General features: G+C 47.8%; 1 protein-coding gene across 21 annotated transcripts in view; it reads right to left on the minus strand.

The window, feature by feature from the left end:
- PTPN5 (protein tyrosine phosphatase non-receptor type 5) overlaps positions 1–13,681 on the minus strand; it is a 72,249-nt gene extending 58,568 nt beyond the window's left edge. For all 21 annotated transcript variants that reach the window (XM_035265995.3, XM_054242153.2, XM_035265993.3 and 18 more), the window contains exon 1: positions 13,439–13,681. The gene's annotated coding sequence lies outside the window, so the exon portion shown is untranslated. The remainder of the gene's footprint in view (positions 1–13,438) is intronic.
- Positions 13,682–20,786: the final 7,105 nt, after the last annotated feature.

The following is a 20,786-nucleotide window of genomic DNA, read 5'->3' on the forward strand; positions in this document are numbered from 1 at the left end:
GATTGCTTGAGGCCATGAGCTCAAGACCAGTCTGGGAAACATAGTGGGATCCCATCTCACCAAAAAAATAAGGTGTGAGCTGGGCAAAGGGGTACACACCTATAGTCCCAGCTACTCAGCAGGCTGAGGCAGGGGGATCACTTGAGCCCAGGACTTCAAGGTTGCAGTGAGCTATGATTGCACCACTGCATTCCAGCCTAGATGACAGTGTGAGACCCCGTCTCTTAAAACAAACAAACAAAAGATAAAAGAAAAGCCAAGCCCTGATTTGTGCCCTCTGCTAATTTTCATGGTGTAAATGCTCCCACCATGGCTTATTTCAAACTATGAATGTGAAGAGTCATGTGGCCAGCCTTAGCAGACGTCCGGAGGTTTGCTCAATCTGTGCCTCAGTTTCTTCATCTTTAAAATAGACCACCTGGAGGACCTAACTCAGAATGCAGTTGTGAGGAGTAAACCTAAAGCTCTCAGACAAGCACACAGCACACTGCATGCTCTGTGTCAGCCAGTATTACTGTTTAGAATTTTAACTCAGTCTCACTGTTGCTTACCTGGCGTGGACACTGACCCAACACCAGCAACTTGCCTTCTGCCCTGGTAGGCAGAGTCTCTGCCCTCTAGGATTAGGCCTTGTCCACTCTTGCAGCTCTCCCATTTCCCTCTGTGATATACTTTGGCTGTTTGTTCCCACCCAAATCTCATGGTGAACTGTAATCCCCAGTGTTGGAGGTGGGGCCTGGTGAGTCATGGAGGTCGATCCCGCATAGCTTGTGCTGTCCTGACGATAGTGAGCTCTCACAACATCTGGTCGTTTAAAAGTGTGTGACACCTCCCCCAACTCACTCTCTTGTTCCTGCTTTCGCTGTGTGATGTGCCTGCATCCTCTTTGCCTTCTATCTGATTGCCAGCTTCCTGAGGCCTCCCTAGAATCCGAGTAGATGCCAGTGCCATGCTTCCTGTACAGACTGGCCACAAGCCAATTCAACCTCTTTTCTTTAAAAATTACTCAGTCTCCTGCATTGCTATAAAGAAATTGCTGCATTTCTTTAGAGCAATGCAAGAATGGTCTAATAGAATCCTTGGAACTAGCATTCTGGCCTAACCTGTGTTGGTTACACACTAACCCCAATCACACATTATTTCATGCCTCTGGTTTCATCCTTAGACTTCCCTGATGCCGCCTGGGCCTGGGCTGCAAGTGTAGCTGTGCCTTGCTCCGGATGGTCCACGACGATCCCTTCTGGCATCCACTCTGCTCCTCATTGCTTACAAGGCTCCTTCTCACAGGCCTGGATGTACTCACAGAAGGGAGAGCTAAAGTTCAAAGCTCAGTCTCTTCCCACCTGCAACAAGAGGGGCCCCTAGCTCCTGCCACACCCTGCTGTGGGCTCCAGCTTCTCATTAGGGCCCCTGCCCTGAGCCTGATTTAACCCTTCTGTGCTCAGGCCTGGCTCAGGTCATTGCAACCTGGGAAGATCTCAGCATCTTTGGGTTTGGTGGAAGAGTCAGACAAACTGAGTCAGAAGCAGGGCCTGGAGGGGAAGATATAGGGAGGCTGGGTTTGGCAACATTAGCTGGATTTGAGGGTCTTTTGCCAGGAAAGAAAAATAGAGTGGGAACTAGGAAAAAATATCCAGGTGGGACCAGGAGTCAAGGTTAAAAGGAGCCTGATCTCTTGAATTCCAATTTAATAAATAGCAGCTGCATACCTACTGTGTGCCACATGCTTCTCAGTACCTTACTTCATTAGCCCTTTGAGACAACCCAGTGAAGACATCATGAGCTCACTCTGCAGGAGCTACAGGCACTTAGAGAGGTGAGGGACTGTTGAGGGACTGACATGAGAGCAAGTACGTGGTCTCCCTGGTCCTGCTGAGGTGGACAATGGAGAACACTGGACGGGGCCTAGTCCTGGGCCGAGGATGGCTGATCCTCTTCCTGCCCTATGCCAGTGGACAGCTGGAAACCTGGGCCCAGGGCAGGCTGTCAACAGAGGTCCTCAGTCACGGGCTGAATTCCTCAAAGCATGACAGATGGACCATTCTGACATCACACATTGTAAGGGAACCGTGGTCCTCTGGAGAAAGGAGAATTCAGAGGCAGAGAGACCTGGCTGAAATGCTATGCTCTGCCACTTTTCCCCCATGGGGCCTTGTGCCAGTGTCCTAACCTCTCTGAGCCTCAATTTCTTCCCATTTAACATGGCAGAGATGAGAGCTGCAGGGTTGTGATGAAGCCTGGGAAGTGAGGACCGTACCTAGAGAGAGCTCAGCAGTCCTGGGGCAGGCCTCCTTCTCCATATTCCTGCTGACCTGGCTCAAAGCTTCCCTTCCTGTCTCCCTCCAAGCCAACCTCACATGGGAGACACTCCTGCTCTTAGTACCAGACAGTGTCATCAGCTACAAGGGTCTGCTTCCTGTTTCCTCAGGCTCTGTCAGGTGTTCCTGGAGCCAATGAGAACAATGCAGGCAATAGCAGCTGGAGGATGAGAGGGGCCTTCCCAGGAGAACCTCCTCTGTCCTCTGGAGAGCTCCAGGCTGTTTCCAGGTCCCCAGGGCAGACCCAGAGCCCTAGCAAAGGGAGGGTAAAAGAACTGGAAACTCCACTTCACAGGGTTTCCCAACTTCTCTGCCACGACTTCCGCCTGCCCCCAGCCATGTTCCTGCCTCAGTCTCTCAGCTCCTAGAGGGGCCCCTAGCTCCTGCCACATTCTGCTGTGGGCTCCAGCTTCTCACCAAGCCCCCTGTCCCCAGACTGATTTAACCTTTCCGTGCTCAGGCCCGGCTAGGAAAGGCCTCCCTGCTCCTCCTCTTTGTGCTGTTGTTTCCTTTCCTTCCAAGGCCCACCTCAGCCCAGGCCTCCTCCAGGAAACCTCCTGAATCAGTCTAGGGTGTGTTGATCTCTCCTCTGGCTGCATCCTTCCCCCAGCATTTTTTGTGACTTGGAAACTGGTAATGAGCCACACCCTGTCCTGGGCTGCTCCCTGACTCTCTTGTCCATAACTTTGGCTTCTGTAAGCTTCCCAGGCTGAGAAGATAGAACTCCTTCATCCCCCATGACAGAAAGCCCAATGCAGAGGAGAAAAAACAGAAGGCAGGGGAATGCACACCGAGCTCTTTCCTTTACACTTAGATTTGGAAGGAAAATGGGAAGGAAAGACCAAGTGGGAGAAAAAGAAGATATGTGTGGAAAGGAGTGGAGGAGGAGGGAAGGGCAGCTGCATGAGACTCAGTACCAGGGTCATGAGAGGACAGATCAGGCCCATGATCCAGGTGGCCTTGAATCATGCTTTAGGGCTCTCACACTCTGATGATGCAACTCCTAGGCTTGACACAAACAACTCTTTGAAAACCTTTGGAACTTACCTCCTCCAGGCAGCCTTCCATGGCTGACTTTTATCTCTGCTCCTGTTCCCTTGGCTCCTCTGTGAGTTGCGCTACTCTGTGCTCATCCATGCCACTTCCCATGGTGCTAGGTCCTCTGAGGAGGGGATGGAGGTTTCTGCCTCACTGGCAGGAAGTTTCAGTTTACATTTATATCTGTAGCCAGAGATTAGACTGTCTTTTTTGACCACTTTTTTCTGTTTTTTTTTTTTTTTTTTAAGGAGTCTTACTTACTCTATCACCCAGGCTGGAGTGCAATGACACCATCTCAGTTCACTGCAACCTCCGCCTCCCAGGTTTAAGCGATTCTCCTGCCTCAGCCTCCCAAGTAGCTGGGACTACAGGTGCCTGCCACCACGCCCAGCTAATTTTTGTGTTTTTAGTAGAGCTGGGGTTTCACTATATTAGCCAGAATGGCCTTGAACTCCTGACCTCAAGTGGTCTGCCCGCCTCGACCTGGTGCTGGGATTACAGGTGTGAGCCACTGTGACTGTCCCCACCTTTCTTTTATTAGCTCCAGAGGGCAGTTCAGAATACATTTTGCATTTTAAACCCAGTTTGTCTCTGAGATAATCTTTCTATAATCTTCTATCAATTTCTTTAATATCAGACTCTGTACTGAGCCTTGGGGGACATACAGATAACTCAGAGCCAGTGTCTGCCCTCCACCCACGTTTCAGCCTAGTGAATAGAGTGAGAAATGCATTAAGGGCCACTGAGGCTGTCTTATGGGAGTACTCAGGAGGGCACAAGGATAGAGTCTGGGAAGCTGCACAGAAGAGACTTGAAGGACAAGCAGGAGTTCACCAGATAGGAGAGGGCATGCCAGGCAGTGAACACTGCAGGGCAAAGGCCCAGAGAGGTGAAAGTGCAGGGTACGCCAGGCAGAGGAGGCACTTCAGTGCCACAGAGTGGACAGAAGAGGGACTCTTGTCACAAGGCAGAGGGCTTTATGTATCAGCCTAAGACACACTAACTTTGACTCATAGGCCATTTTTTCTCGGGGGACAGAGGCAGGTATTGCCATTCTAGTTGGCATTTAATCTGTGTGTGTCAGGGGTTAGCAGGGAAAACCTGACAACATGGATGGATCTCAAAACTATTTCTTTTTTCTTTTTTGGAGATGGAGTCTCGCTCTGTCACCCAGGCTGGAGTGCACTGGCATGATCTCAGCTCACTGCAACTTCCGCCTCCCAGGTTCTAGCAATTCTCCTGTCTCAGCATCCTGAGTAGTTGGGACTACAGGCATGAACCACCATGCCCAGCTAATTTTTTTTTTTTTTAGTAGTGATGGGGTTTTGCCATATTGGCCAGGCTGGTCTCAAACTCCTGACCTCAGGTGATCTCCCCACCTCAGCCACCCAAAATGCTGGGGTTACAGGTGTGAGCCACTGCATCTGGCTTCTCAAAAACTATTTCATGACACAAAAGAGCACATACTGTACGATTCCACTTATATGATGATTAGCAACATACAAAACCCATCTACAGTGATAGAAATGGGAATAATCGTTATTGCTGAACTTTCGGGGATGATGGAAATCTTCTGAGTCTTTATTTTTGTGACAGTTATATGCGCTCATGCAGTTGCCAAAATGCACTGAACACTTAAGATCTGTACATTTGACTGCTTGTAAAATAAACCTGAAGAATGTGTGTGAGCATTTTTGGTTGTTATAATGACTGAAGGGTGCTACAGGCAAATACACAGGAGACGGGGCCAGGGGCTTTCACAACGAAGAACTCTCCCACTCAAAGGCCAGTAGGTCCCTGTTGAGAAATACTGCTACAAGCCATGGGGAGCCGCAGAAGGATAGAAATACCAGACAGACCTGGCTACATCTGTATTTTGGTAAGACAGGGCTTTGGTGGTGGTGGGAGTATCCTGGGACACTGATGTGGCCCAGAAGGTGGACATAGGATCTTCACTGCCACTCTTAGGCCTCGTATTTGCTTAACTCTAGCTCACTGGCCTGATACTGCCCCGGAGGGGTTCCACGAGTTCCCTCTGAGGCACCTCAGATGCTGACCAGCTAGGGAAGTATCAGAGGCAGCAGATGGCAGTGGGAAAAGGCAATGCCTCACCCCCAGCCTCCCTGCCTTACAACAAACATCAAGGATAATAAAAGTGATCATCTTCTGAAGTGGAGTCTCAATGAAGGGGGGACTCCCTGAGAGGCTGGAGTCACTGGAAGCAAGGCTGAACACTACTGCAGCTACTACAGAAAAGCACTGTCTTACATCACAGGCTAAAGAAGAACACAGCGGATTTGCATGAAAATACTCACCGAACCCTTCCCTTCAGAAAGCCTTCTCTGACCTCTGCCTCTGACACCCTGCCTGCAAGGAGCTTAAGGTCTAGTGGATGCGCTGGAGAAGCCACCTGGCAACAGTGGTCTGTACTGATGCATTCTAGGCTCACTCTTAGTGAGTGCTTACTACATTATCTCAATCTTGGTTAATAGTTCAGTGAAGAGGTTTTTTATTTATCCTCAATTTGCAAGTGAGGAAACAGAGAGCTTGACTAACTGTTTCAGGTACTTACAACAAGTAAGTGTCAGAGCCAGAATTCAAATGTAGGCAGTAACTGTGTTCTGTAGGGCTCTGACACTTACTTGTGCGTACCTGAAACAGAGAGACACCTGCCCAGGGCAGGGTCCTTGCAGTCAGGTTGGTTGCTGAGGGTCTTATGTCCACCACAATGCTCATACAGTAAATACTTGCATACTTGAATGAATTCCACCCACTAAGATCTCTCCTGAGAGCTTTCTTTTTCCACCCACAATGCCTCTAAATCACAACAATTCTTCAGAAATGGAGTCGGACTCATTTGTATTCTGTTCCCTCTTCCCTCTTCTGTCACCTCCAGGGCTATGCAGAACCCAAACAACACTGAGTTTTTAAATTAACGGCTTCTCCCTGGACTCCCTACTCCTAAGACTTCACTCAGTGGTCTTCTTCATATTGGGCACACAAAAATCATTTTTAAAAAATGCACCCTGCACCTCTCAGAAAGTTAAACACAGAATGATCATACGATCCAGCAATTCCATTGCTAGGTATATACCCCAGAGTTGAAAGTGGGGGTTCAAACAGATCCTTGCACACCAGTGCTCATAGCCATCTTATTCACAATAGCCAAAAGGTGGAAACAGATAAATGGATAAACAATGCGAGATATCCATACAATGGAATATATTCAGCTTTGAAAAGAAATGAGATTCTGACATATGATACAACATAGATGACCCTTGAAAACATCAGGATAAGTAAAGAAGCGAGACAAAAAAAAGACAAACCTGACACCACTGACATGAGGCACCTGGACTAGGTGGATTCATGGAGACAGAAAGTAGAACAGACAGAGGTCACTAGGGGCTGGGGAGATGGGAATGAAGAATTAGTATTGAATGAGTATAATGATTCAGCTTGGGAAGATGAAAAAGTTCTGGAGATGGACAGTGGTGATGGTTGTGTAACACTGTGAATATACTTAATGCCACAAAATTATACACTTAAAATTGGTTAAAATAGTAAATTTTGTGTTACGTGTATTTTACCACAATTTAATAAAAGCCTCCCACGCCAAACAAACAGAACACTGGAAGGACAGACTTCCCCCTGAAATCAGACAGAGCTGCACGCCCCTCTGCCACCCCTAGTGCTCTATGACTTTGACTTTGACCCCCTGGCTCATAATCTATCTTCCTCTCTGTCCTCTCCTTGGTTCCAGCTTTGCAGTTCCCGGTTCTTTTTTTTTTTTTGAGACAAGGTCTTGCTCTGTTGCCCAGGCTGGAGTGCAGCAGCATGATCTTGGCTCACAGCAACCTCCACCAGGTTCAAGCAATTCTTGTGCCTCAGCTTCTTGAGTAGGTGGGACTACAGGTATGCACTACCATGCCTGGCTAATTTTTATATTTTTACTAGAGACAGGGTTTCGCCGTGTTGGCCAGGCTGGTCTTGAACTCCTGTGATCCCCTGGCTTCAGCCTCCCAAAGTGCTGAGATTACAGGTGAGAGCCACTGTGCCCAGCTCCCTGTTTTTTTTCTACTCTAGACCCCAGGACCACGACATGTTCTGTTCCCTGCACCCCTCTTTAACCACCTAGATCCCATCCTATTTCTTGAGGGTGCTTCAAATGGATGCCTTGAGACTCCAAGATGGAAAAGCTATGTGTCTGGAGATGCTCATTATTGACTACGTGCAACAATAAAGACAGTTAAATAAAGCAGCGGCAAGCCATTGAGGATAAGAAGACAATCAAGTATAAACAGAGAAGTCATGACAAAACGTTAAGTGAAAAATGCAGGCTAAAAAACCATATGCAGACTAACTTCAACCTGTTATAAAATAGAGATCTACAGAAAACATAGGATGAGGCATATAAAATGATGGCTCATCTTACGTTTGTTCTCTAGCATGGAGTATGGCTATTTTCACAACTGTAATTTATTATTTATGCCAGATAACACCTTTAGGCAGATGATGAAATATACACATTGTTAGTTTTGCAAGAATCTTCAACATTGACTCCAGATACCCATATGCTGCCACCACTGAGGCCCATAAATCCCTCCCAGATGGCTTCCAGAAGAATGGGAGGCGAGGGGGTGTTTCACGTTGACTCTTCAGAAAGACGTGGGGACTTGATGTGTCTAATGACTGCAACCAACCACCTCATCATAAAAAAGGAGGGCAATTTAGGGTCTTTATTTTGCTATCTGACTAACCAGGAAATTTGGCTGTGAACAGTCTATCCCTTACGTTACCCCAAAGTTAGGAATTCCCAAGATGCTTGCCTCCTTACAAATCTGCAAACAGTGGATCTCCTGCATCTGGTGTGAGGGGATCCCCTCCCCATCCAACATGCTACATCCCAGGTATAGAAACTTGAGTCACACTTGCTTCAACGGGGACCCAGAAAGGAGACAGGCTTCTGTTCCATGTGCTGCAGCACAGTGGGAAAAGCTTTGCTCAGTCTAAGAGTTTGGAAACTTCTAAGTTTTACCAGACACTGGTGGCCACGATGCTCATTCTACATCTCACCAGATGTGGAAAAGATGGAGATGTTAAATAACTCTTATTTTCCATAATTCCCTAAGATAAGGAAGAGCCTTTTGGTGATAACACTGCTTAAAAGCAAAAAGAATTTATAATATTTTTTTTTTCCCTTGAGATGACCTGAGTTTTTACCTTCTAGAGGTGACAGGTGACAGATCTGTGGCTTCAGATGGAATCTTGACCAGCGGGTCTGGAGAGCCTGTGATTCTAAGCCTGAGCCTGCATGTCACCTGGCCCCTCACATGGGCCAGCCAGTTTTCCCATCTCTACGTGTAGATCCATTTAACAATTAATTAGGTGCCTGAAGCATTTATATGTCTATAAATAATTTCTCCCTCCCTACTGCCTTCTCTTTTTGGGAATCTGTCAATTTACTGGAGATGATAACATCTTGTCCTGCAAATACGGGTCTTTGTGTTAGAGATAAGTTTCTTTAAAACCTCTATGAAGGAAACGGTTGAGAGTGCAAGAGAAAATTTGAAATGAAGCCAGAAGGATGTGTATTTGTGCTGGGAGGAGGATGAAGGAAGATCAAAAACATTATCGTTTTCATTGTTTTACAGTTATTTCAGGTATGTTTTACTATTTAGTCTTAGCAGCAATGTTTATAATATCAAGCTGTATTGAATAAAATATGCAGATTTCACTTAATTTTTCATACTTGAGTGACAATACAGAATTCAAGTTATCTGAGCTTTATTATCTTCATCACAGTACATCTTACTATACCCTTACTATGGCATAACATCTTTATTTACTGGTTCATATAAGTCCAAGATATGCAGTCTCATACATAAGTGGTCATTTCCAACGTTCATTCATTCAACAACTATGGTTTGCTAGGCACAAAGAATGTAAGGTGAACAGGACATATGTCCTGTCAGATTCATTAACATCATGCAGCTTCCTGAGGTCTATAGGCCCTTACAAGATTGGCTCTTCCCACTGTCTCACCTTTCCTTACTACTTTTCCCTATTGTCTGTCTTTAACAGCTACACTTCAGGTTCCTTGAGGACACCAAGCTATGGTTACCCCAGGGTCTTTGCATCTGTGGTCTCCTCTTTTTAGAATGCTATTCCCCAGGTCTCTTCATTCAGGTCTTTGTTCAAATATCACTTTCTCAAAGACAATTCTATTTTAAGGCAAGTCTCATCCTCCACTCTTCCTCCCAGTCATTCCTCATCCTACTTCATTTTTCTCCAAAGCACTCACTGCTCAGCACCTGAACAATTTTATCTTTGCTTACGTTTTATTTTCCATCTCCCCTGGTAGAGCCTGGGCTGGAAGTTTGTCTTTTTAGCAACGTATCCCTAGGGGCTAGAACAACCTGGCATGTAACGGATGTTTATAAGTATTTGGAGAATAAATGACTAGATGAACTGGTTCTTGATAGTTTAGGGTGCTTGATGAACCAGCTTTTCAGGAGGAATCATGATGGTCCCTGGTAGATTCACAGCCCTTACTCCTAAGCTTCCCACTCCTCCTCCTGATGGGCTCTGTCTGTAAGTGGCATTCTTGTCCATTTGGTCTCAAGCCTTGCCATCACTTATTCCTCCCTCCTGCTAGTGCCATCCAATCAGTTACCAATTTTAGTGACACTGTGGCCTCTCACATCAATTCCTTTTTTGAGCCATTCTTACAACCACCCCCAGTCCATACTCTCTGTATCTCACCTAAACCATTGTCATCATTTCCTACCCGGGCTTCCAGCCAACAGGCTCTCCTCATCCAATCTGTTCTCCATGGGGTAGCCAGAGTGCGTTTCAACATGTTAAGGTTTGATCATGTTTCTCCCTCACTCAAACACTAAAGACTGCCAACCCCTTAGCATGGCAGTCAGTGCCCCCTCCATCACCTTCATCCCCTTACTCAACCTTCTTTCTCAAGACTCTTCTTTTGTTCTTTTTCCTCCAGTGGGAATAAACTGCTTTGCAGTTTCTGTATATATTCTAGAAGTCTCCCTTACCTGTCCATCCTCTGCTTATGCTGTTTCTACTCTTTGAAATAGTTTTCTTCCTTTCTTCTAAGTACAAATCATTCAGACCCAGTTTGAATGCTACTTAGCTTCCCCAAGAAGCCATTCCTGACCTGTGAGGAGAAGAAAATTCCTCTTTCTTCTCAACTGTTTTTAAGAGGTTATCTGCCTCTTTTTTAGGGCAAGCCTTGGGAAAGGACGGGCAATATGACAGAAGAAAGAGTCCAGAATCTGGAGTCAGATCACCTGAGCCAGAGGCCTAGCTCTCTGGATCTGAGACTTTCACGGTATGCACCCTTAGATAAGTGAAAATCCAAGTCTTAATTTCCCTAACTGTAAAATAGGGATAACACTATTGATGTCATGGATGTGTTACAAGGAGTGACAAAATATAGGAAAAGCTTTTGACACTATATGCAAATTAATTATGAAATTCTATCATGCTAACACATAAAACGTTGAATAAACAGTTGCTCCTCCCAGGGAGTTTTCATGGATGTTTTATGCTGGCTGAGCCCTAAGTCCAGGAATAGGTCAGTGGGGAAAGGATTTTTTTTGAGGGGGGAGGACTTTGAGGCCTTAAGAATCCCATGTGCTTGGATGATGTGAAGAAAGGAAAAAGTATAGGGTACACCCACAAAGCTGGGTCCTAGTGGAATTACTAGCTACCAATTCCTGAGCATTTTCTACATGCCAGGCACTGTACTAAGTACCCTACATACATTATCCTTGAGTCAGAAATTATTCCTTCACAGAGCAAAAGAAGCCCATAGCAGTTATATAAATAAGTGGTACCCCCGCCCCACTGCCAAATAGTTCATAACATCATCAATTCAATGATGTTATTTTTTGGATGGAGAAATTGAGACCCCAGTGGGTTATATATGGACACTGTACAGCCAGTAAGGAAGACACTGGGCTGGAATCCAGATCTCTTCTCTCTCGAGGTAGAAACCTCTACTTGGCAAAACCCCAGGGCCACCATTCATTATGAAGTCTGTATAAACAGCGCTTCTTGGAGCACAATGCCATCTATATGGACTCCATTGTCAGTAGCAGCCCCTGAAGTTCTGCTAATTGGCCCACCCTGGCTCTGCTCACCCCTTTTGCTCACACAAAAAGGAAGTTCTGGATGGATTGGAGACTATGATTCTAAGTGAAGTAACTCAGGAATGGAAAACCAAACATCATATGTTCTCACTCATTAGTGGAAGTAAGCTATCAGGATGCAAAGGCATCAGAACAACACAATGAACTTTGGGGACTGGGGAAAAGGAGGAAGGGGGTGAGGGATAAAAGACTGCAAATTGGGTTCACTGTATAGTGCTTGGGTGATGGGTGCACCAAATTCTCACTAATCACCACTAAAGAACTTCTCATGTAACGAAATACCACCTGTTCCCCAAAAGCCCAATGGAAATAAAATAATTTTAAAAAGGAAGTTCTTGAGACCAGAACATCAGGTCCCTAGAGACTGAACACTGCCCTCCTTGCCAACTATTCCATCCAGGTCTCTTCCAAGGTGACTGACTGCATCCCTTCACCATCCCTCTAGCTTGTACTCCTTCAACACACCTCTCGGGGCACTCTCTCTGCACCAGGCATCAGGCTCAGCTCTGGGGACAGCTGGCTGCCCTTGAGGGAGTCTTATGCTGAGAAACCACCCAAACCTGGGGTGACTGTAACTCAAGCTTCCCCAGAAGCTTTGTCAGCAGCACCAAGAGGCTGCCCTTAACAAGCCCCAAGGAGAAAGAGGTGGAGACCTTCGCAAAGAGATGATGAAAGGGGCCTGGTTGAAGTAGAAGACCTGGGCCCTTGAAGGGGAGGGAAGGGTGACTGGGAGGGCATGCAGTCAGGACATAGTAGAGAAGAGGACAAATCCTGGGATGCCACATCACCTAGCCCAACTGAGGATACTCAGGCTCAGTGTGTCCTGGCTGGGTCAGGACTAACACCTGGGAATGTGATCTCAGGTCCAGGGCTTCTTCATTCTCCCAAAAGGAATCCCAAATCTGGAGTGTTTGAATAAGAGACATGAGAGCTCTCCTTTGAGATTGAATGAAGCAAATTCAAGCCCCCTCCCCTCTCCCCCCCCTTTTTTTTGTGGCACAGTAGGGATGGTAGCAAATGAATGGCACCTGCCTCTCCAAGTGGGGCAGGGCTGGAATTAGACTTTCGTGGTACACTCTGGTGAATTTTGGGGTTCTGGGGCTTCAGTGGGGGTAGGATCTAGTTGTGTAGGAGGGGCCACGAGTATGAAACCCAGGGACCCTAGATTCTAATGCAAGCATTACCACTAACTCTCAGGTGACCTTGGTCAAGCCACCTTACTGGGCCTCAGTTTCCCTATCTGTAAAATGAGGGGTTTGAATAAGTTCCCAAGATTCGTCTCGCTCTGACCTTCTAAGCCCTGTGATCCTTGATAAGGCAAGCCCTCCCAAGGCTCTGACCCGGGCAATCTCCGGTTTTGCCGGAGCCTGCGCCTCATCCAGAAACAAGCGGCATGCTGGGGGAAGGGAGCGCGCTAAGCTTTTATTCTGGGGGAGGGTGGGACGCGGGAGGCTAAAGCTAAAGGGTCGGTGGAGGCAAAGCGATGGGAAGGCTGGGAGCCGCGGTTTACAGACCAACAGGCTAGCGGCGATGTCCAACCTCCCTCAGGGGCTTCGGACTCTGGCTAGGCGATGCAGCCCAGAGCCGCGCACCAGCCTCCGCCGGCCGCAAAGGCTCAGACGCCAAACCACTATCCCAATTCCTCCCCGGAACCGTGCACCGGCTTCGTGGGGAGTGGCTGCCGCTCCATCCCGGTTACCAAGCGCCGAGCCCCCTCCTCTGTTTGGGGGACCCCTCCCCCAATCTGGGGGCGCCCGGAGCCCCACGGGGGCGTGGCGGGGGCGGACGCCGGCTCCTCCGCCCTAAGGGCTGGAGAAGGTGTCAGCTGCGGGGCCGCCTCAGGAGGGACCCGCGCCCTCCACCTTCCGGCTCCGCACACAAAGGCGCCGACCGAGGCGCCACACTTACCGGCCAGAGCGGGCTCCGGGCGCAGATGAGCGGGCGGGCAGGCTGGAGGGAGGATGTGCGCGCGCGAGTGTGCGTGTGTCTGCGTGTGTCCCTGCCTGTGTCTGTGCCAGAGTGTGTGCGACGGGGGCCGCGCCGAGCTCAGTGCGTCTGCGTGTGCGGGGGCGTCCGTCCTTCGGTCCGTCCGCCCGGCGCTCCGTCCCGCGCTCCGTGCGCGCTCCCTTGCCCGACCGCCTCACCAAATGCGCTTCAGCTGCGGAGTCGCCGGCGCAGCCGCCGGGTGCTTTTGGCACCCCCCAGCCCCGGCTCGGCTCCGCCCCGCCCCCAGGCGGGCTTGCGCCGCTCCCCGGGAATTGCGCAGGGCTGGTGGGGCTGGTGGGGCTGGTGGGGCTGGTGGGGCTGGTGGGGCTGGTGGGGCGGGGAACCGGGAGATCCCGCTGGTCCCGGGGCCCGAAGGGGGCCGGATCCCACACCCTTAACCCCTGACCCCATCTCAGGTGCCTCCCTCTTCCGAGCAACTCTGCGCGGAGTCCCGGCAGGCGTCTCCCCAACACCAAGGTTGCTTGGACAGGGAGGGCGGAGGAGTGGGAGTATCGCATCCATTTCATTCATGATTTTTCTCCTCTGGGGAGCCCCGGGTGGGGCCGCGCGGCTACGGCTACAGCCAGAGAGACCCCAGCAGGGCCGTACGTGCTGAACCTGGGACGGGACAGGGAGGCTGGCAGAGGGAGTAGGGGCCAGCGAGACAAAGGGAGCAGAGGTGGCGGGGGGGGGGGTCGGCTCACTGGGGGCATGCTGTGGCTCACCCCGCGTGATACCAACACCTGCAGCGGAGCGGCCGCATACTAGGGCGCACAAAATGCCGGGTGCCCAGGACCGGTTCTAGGACTCTTGAGGAGACGTCCCTCTTCCTAATTCTCCCTGTTCAGCCTCTGGGGAGCAAGAGTGAGTGGACAGCCCCTCCCTCCACGGATTCTTGCCCTCCTGATGTGCGGCGCCGGGCACGCACCTGTCTTGGTTTTCTCGTGGGCACCAGGGACCCGGACGCGCAGGTAGCTGCCCATGAGCCCCACAATCCTACACAATCCCCCCACAATCCTGTATTCTCCACGCTGCTACCGCGCTGGCCCGAGGTTCCCGACTTTTCCATCCCCATGGGGGCGGGCTTGAGGCTGCGGGTTGGACACAGGGCAGGTATCCTAAACTCCATTTTTACACGGGGAATCAGAGGCGAGCCGCCACAAAGCTACCGCCCTGGTTCCAGCCACCATCCTCCCCCTCCTCTGGGAATTTCATAATTGCCTCTTTACTGGTCTCCCAGCTTCCACCCTTGGCCCCTTGCAGCTGATTCTATGCATAGCAGTCAGAGCGATCCTTTAAGTCAGAGCACGTCCTTCCTTTACTGGAAATCCTACACTAGCACTCCATTTCATCCAAAGGAAAGCTAAAGGCCTATCATGACCTGCAAGGCCCTTCAGGAGCTGGCTCGCTTTTAACTCTTTAACCTCTCTTTCTACCACCCTCTCCCTTCTCCCACGCTCCACTAACACTGGTCTTTTAAATGCATAACCGACCTGGCAGCCCTGTGGCCTCAGGACCTTTGCACTGCTAGTCTGTGACTGGAAACTCTTCCCCCTGATAGTCACATGGTTACTCCTTTACCTCTTCAATGTGTCATTATTTCTCTTTCTCCTCCTCCTCCTCCTCCTCCTTCTTCTTCTTCCTCTTCTTCTCCTCCTCCTCCTCCTTCTTCTTCCTTCTCCTCCTCCTCTTCTTTTCTCAGATGGAGTCTTGCTCTGTTGCCCAGGCTGGAGTGCAGTGGTGCCACCTTGGCTCACTGCAACCTCTGCCTCCCGGGTTCAAGTGATTTTCCTGTTCAGCCTCCCGAGTAGCTGGGATTACAGGTGCCCACCACCATGCCCAGCTAATTTTTGTATTTTCAGTAGAGACGGGGTTTCACCATGTTGGCCAGGCTGGTCTCAAACTCCTGACCTGGTGATCTGCCCACCTCAGCCTCTCAAAAGTGCTGGGATTACGGCATGAGCCACCGTGCCCAGCCTTAACATGTCACTTCTAAGAGACATGCTGAGACTATTCTGTTTAAAGTTGCTGGCCCTCCCTCCTTTTCTCCATGGAAGCTATGACTTTTATTTCTGTTCCCTGCTCCTGAGGCTCACTGGCCTCATTGCCAGCTCCCACCTCAGTCCCCTCCCATTCCAGTTCTTCAGCCTCACCTCACACTCTTTTCTTTCAACAAACCCTGAGTTTTCCCATCTCTAGGCCTTTGTTCACATTGTCGGTTCAGTCTGAAATGCCATCCTTCCATGTCTTGACTAATTTTTAGGTCCAGCTTAAATATCACCTGCTTCTCCTGATATTCTCAGGGACACTCAGCCCTCATTACTTTCTGTCTACTGTGATAGTGGTTCCTTGTCTTTTTCCCCAGGTGCACTTTGAACTCCTGGAAAGTCAGGTGGGGTGTCTTCCTTCTCCCCAGTTCCCAGCACAGAAGGGCTCATCGGTACATGTTTGTTGATCAAGGGCACTGATTGGGCTGGGCCTTGATTGGTCTTTTTTTTTTTTCTCTCCTGGGAAAAGGCCTAGAGACCTAGACCCAACTAGGTCCCTGTGTTGCTCTCAAGGAGTTTCCTGTGGAATGGGGAGGATTATATGTTGGGTAAAAAGGCTGTACTGCTTGGGTTGTATGAAAGGGTGCATAGGTACGTCAGCCTGTGTGCCAGGACCTGCTCCCCACCCCAGAGGATCATCACCATGTTCAGCATGAGTCTGATTTCTCCAGGCTGCATCAATGTAACAATAGCAGACGGGCACTTTAGTATGTGCCAGGTACTGTTTTGTGTTTTCTCAAGGCACGGCTCTATTGAATCTTTATGGCATCTGTGGGAGGTGGGCCTTTTGACGTTCCCTATTTCAGAAGAGGAAGCAGAAGCATAAGTCAGTTTCTTACGATCACTTAAGAGGTGAGTGTTTCAAATCCAGATCTAGCCAGTTCCATAGCCCATGGTCACAGAAGCAGGGATGCCTTAACATCAAAGCCCTTTGGGCTGATGGAAGGAAGGGGAGGAAGTAAGGCTTAGAGAGCTTCAGCAGCATCAGCCTGGGGCAGACTCTTGATGTCCCCAGCTCAGGGGTCATAGAGTCATGGAACCCTAGTGGGCTGGGACCTCACAGCTTCCTGTCAGTGTTGCCTCTGATGTCCTGTGGTGGAGGTTAATGGCTACCCTTGCCCATTGTAAAGGCAACTTTGGAAAGCTAGAGCTGCCTTGTAAACATTCCTAGCTATGTGCGCTGGGTTCAAAGCCCATCCCCAGCTGTCACATGTGTATAATAATGCCCAACTCAAAGGGCTATGGCAAGGAAGAAGTGTGACAATACCTCTAGAAAGTAGCAGGACAACAGCAACAAAGATCTTTCTCCTTTTGTTTCTTGTATTGCGTTTCTATCACATAGGGGTGCACCTAAACTAGTCTCCTCACCCTGTTTCCACCCTATACACCCTCTTATTGAAAAGCCTTACCCCAGGTTGCAGTTCAGGAAGGAAATCTCGCATTTATTGAGGGCTTTAAAAATCAGTGATCCACGCTTCCCTGCATTCTTTCCTTTGATCTGCCAAAGCATCTTAGAAGGGACTGCTTTACCAAGGAGGAAGAGGAGGTACAGAAAGGTCCAGGGGCCTTCCCAAGGTCACAGAGCTCACTAAACAAGATTCTAGCTTATGTCTGACTGTTCACTTAACCAGCACCCTGTCAATCCATGGAGAGTACCAGCACCCTGTCAATCCATGGAGAGTGACCTCTTTGATTTCCTTTCTCTTCTCTGATGAGGAAGAAGAGTTCTATGAGGCCCACGGCGATGAAATAGTTGTGAGGATGTGATGACTTAGGAGGCTTCTTGGGCTATTTTGTGTGACTCATTTACCCTCTCTTGATGGAGGGAAGAAGAGGGATTTAAAAAAGAGGAGATAGGGAGAAAAGATGATCTGAGCAACCAGAGAATGTTTTACTGGTGGTTCTTGATGGACTGTTAGAGATTAAAGTCCATCCTTCCTGCTTTTGGCCTCACTTGCAATTCACTGTCTTGGTAATGAAATGCTTTGCTTCAGTGAAAATGTCCCCTATCCAGATTTTTATTTATTTGCTTACTTATTTATAACTTACTGCAATCCGCAAAGGATCTGAAGTAGCTTACCACAGGAGCAGGATCCATAAAACAATGTTAAAGTAGCTGTGAAGATAAAGAATCAGGACCAAGGAAAATGTAAATAAACGTTTAGTGACACGGCCAAGCCTCAATAATCACAGCTGGTTTTTATCGAGGTTATTTCTGTGTGCAGAGGAATTTGTGCACATTATTTAACCCTTCAAAGAGCCATGTGAGGTAAGTACTATCATTGTCTTCATCTTGAAGCACAGGAAGACATTTCTCTGAGGGTCAGAGAAGTGCAATATGATGCCCTAAGTCATGGAGCTGGTAAGTGGTAGAGGCAGTATTTGAATCCAGGTTGACAGTGAAACCGATGCCCTTAACTACTGTCCTATCCCTTGGAGAGGGACAGAGGACTAGAAATACACAGACCACAGGGGCCTCTAGAGTACTGTGCTTGAACCTCAAATTTGGTTCTGATAATCTTGGATTGCCAAGAAGAAGCAATCTGCTACATAGAACAAATGCCCTTATATCCTTCAAGGTTTGGCTCCAGTGTGATTTTCTCAGGGAGGCCCCCGCTGACCTCTGCCTAATACGTCATAGCCTTCCTCTGCCTGCTCCCTTCAGGAGTCCCAGTCTCTCCTTATCTTTTCTTTTATAATGACACATTTTACCTTCTAAAGTACTGGACAAATTCTTTATAAACTATGTTATATGAAATTAACTCCAGATGGATTAAAGACTTAAACATAAGACCTAACACCATAAAAACCCTAGAAGAAAACCTAGGCAAAACCATTCAGGACATAGGCATAGGCAAGGGCTTCATGGCTAAAATGCCAAAAGCATGGGCAACAAGAGCCAAAATAGACAAATGGGATCTAATTGAACTCCAGAGCTTCTGCACAGCAAAAGAAACAATCATTAGAGTGAACTGGCAACCAACAGAATGGGAAAATTTTTTTTGCATTTTCTACCCATCTGACAAAGAGCTAATATCCAGAATCTACAAAGAACTAAAACAAATTTACAAGAAAAAAACAAACAAACCCATTCAAAGGTGGGAGAAGGATATGAACAGACACTTTTCAAAATAAGACATAATAAGGCCAACAAAATATGAAAAAATGCTCATCATCACTGGTCATTAGAGAAATGCAAATCAAAACCGCATTGAGATACTGCCTCATGCCAGTTAGAATGGCGATCATTAAAAAATCTGGAGACAACAGATGCTGGAGAGGATGTGGAGAAATAGGAACACTTTTGCACTGCTGGTGGGAGTGTAAATTAGTTCAACCATTGTGGAAGACAGTGTGGCGATTCCTCAAGGACCTAGAAATAGAAATTCCATTTGACCCAGCAATCCCATTACTGGGTATATACCCAAAGGATTATAAATTATTCTATTATACAGACACATGAACACGTATGTTCACAGCGGCACCTAGCAAAGACTTGGAACCAACCCAAATGCCCATCAATGATAGACTGTACAAGGAAAATGTGGCATATAAATACCATGGAATACTAGGCAGCCATAAAAAACGATGAGTTCATGTCCTTTGTAAGGACATGGATGAATCTGGAAACCATCATTCTCAGCAAACTGACACAAGAACAGAAAATCAAATACTGCATGTTCTCACTCACAGGTGGGTGTTGAACAATGAGAACACATGGACACAGGGAGGGGAACATCACACACTGGGGTCTGTTGGGGGAGGCCAAGGGAGAGACAGCGGCGGGTGGGGAGGTCGGGGAGGGATAACATGGGGAGAAATGCCAGATGTAGGTGATGGGGGGATGGAGGCAGCAAACCACATTGCCATGCATGTGCCTATGCAACAATCTTGCATGATCTGCACAGGTACCCCAGAACCTAAAGTACAATTAAAAAACTATGTTATACATATCTCATATTTTACCTATTTCTTATGACGTATATAATATTCTATATTGATGCATTTATTTATGAGCAATAGATTAGGGAGTTTATTTCATATGTTCACCCTTTAAGTATCCGTTTTTTTCCATTGGAGTACAAGATCCACAGGGCAGGCATCTTCATGTGTTTGGCTCATTGATATATCTTAAGTGTCCAGGACAATGCCTGGTACATAGTAGATACTCAATAAATGTTTGTTGAATGCTGAAATAATTATATCAGAGGGGAAGAAACAGATTAGTATATCTGAAGTAGCAAATTACGTCACTTTCTTTTTTTGAAAACTCATACTTTCTTTCCCTTCCCTCCTTCTTTCTTTTCTCCTTTTCCCCTACTCACTTCCATAAAAAATGTGAGCTAGTTTTAGCACTTATCTGTAAGAACAAGTCTTCAGGAGGTTTTTCTGATGCTACACCTTTAGGGTTTATGCAGCCAGGGACCTTAGTGTCGTCGTTAGAGCAAATAGAAACTCATGAACCTAATTGTGGTGGGATCTCTCAACAAAAGCTGTATCTTATCCCATTACTTAAATCAGCAAAGGTAATCCTTTTATGTGTCTAGGAATAGTGCCCAAGTGCCATATCTCAAGGACTTGGGATTTAGAGCAGATGCTATGGGGATGGAGATGGGAAAATGAAAAGCAGAATTTTTTTTGTGAAACAATTGATTTAAAGAGAGATGACATCCTGGTGCTCCTAAAAGCTCATCTCCAGAGTTGTATTTCCTGGCTGCAAGCCTGAAGAGTAAAAAGCCAAGGACATCAGCAAGGTGTCTCAGAGGAGAACCTTAGCTGAGACCATTTGCTGGGTGTGTGTGTGTGTGTGTGTGTGTGTCGGGGGGTGGTGCAGTGTGGTTTGATCTTTCTGTAGGGGCTGGCCACAGATCTGGGACAAGCCCCTGGGGGCTACAGATACCAGTCAGCCAGCTCAAGGTGAGGGACAAGGTCACCTGGCTGCTGATCCCAGGAAGAAACATTAGAAACACTTGTTCAGGAGGAGTGAGAATCATAGCTTTGTTTTTTCTGTGGTCATGGTTCTTAGATCTTGCAAAGCAAATTATTTAACAGATATTTTATTGAGGGCCTACTCTGAGCTAGTACTGTTTCAAAAACTGGATATGTAGTAGAGAACAAGACAGTCAGCTTCCCTGCTATCATGGAACTCACATTCTGGTGGGGACACACTGGCAATAAACCAGGTTAAAAGAACAGGTAAAAGGATAATTTCAGACAACAGT

This window comes from Callithrix jacchus, chromosome 10, assembly GCF_049354715.1.
Source record: "Callithrix jacchus isolate 240 chromosome 10, calJac240_pri, whole genome shotgun sequence".
Taxonomy (NCBI): domain Eukaryota; kingdom Metazoa; phylum Chordata; class Mammalia; order Primates; family Cebidae; genus Callithrix; species Callithrix jacchus.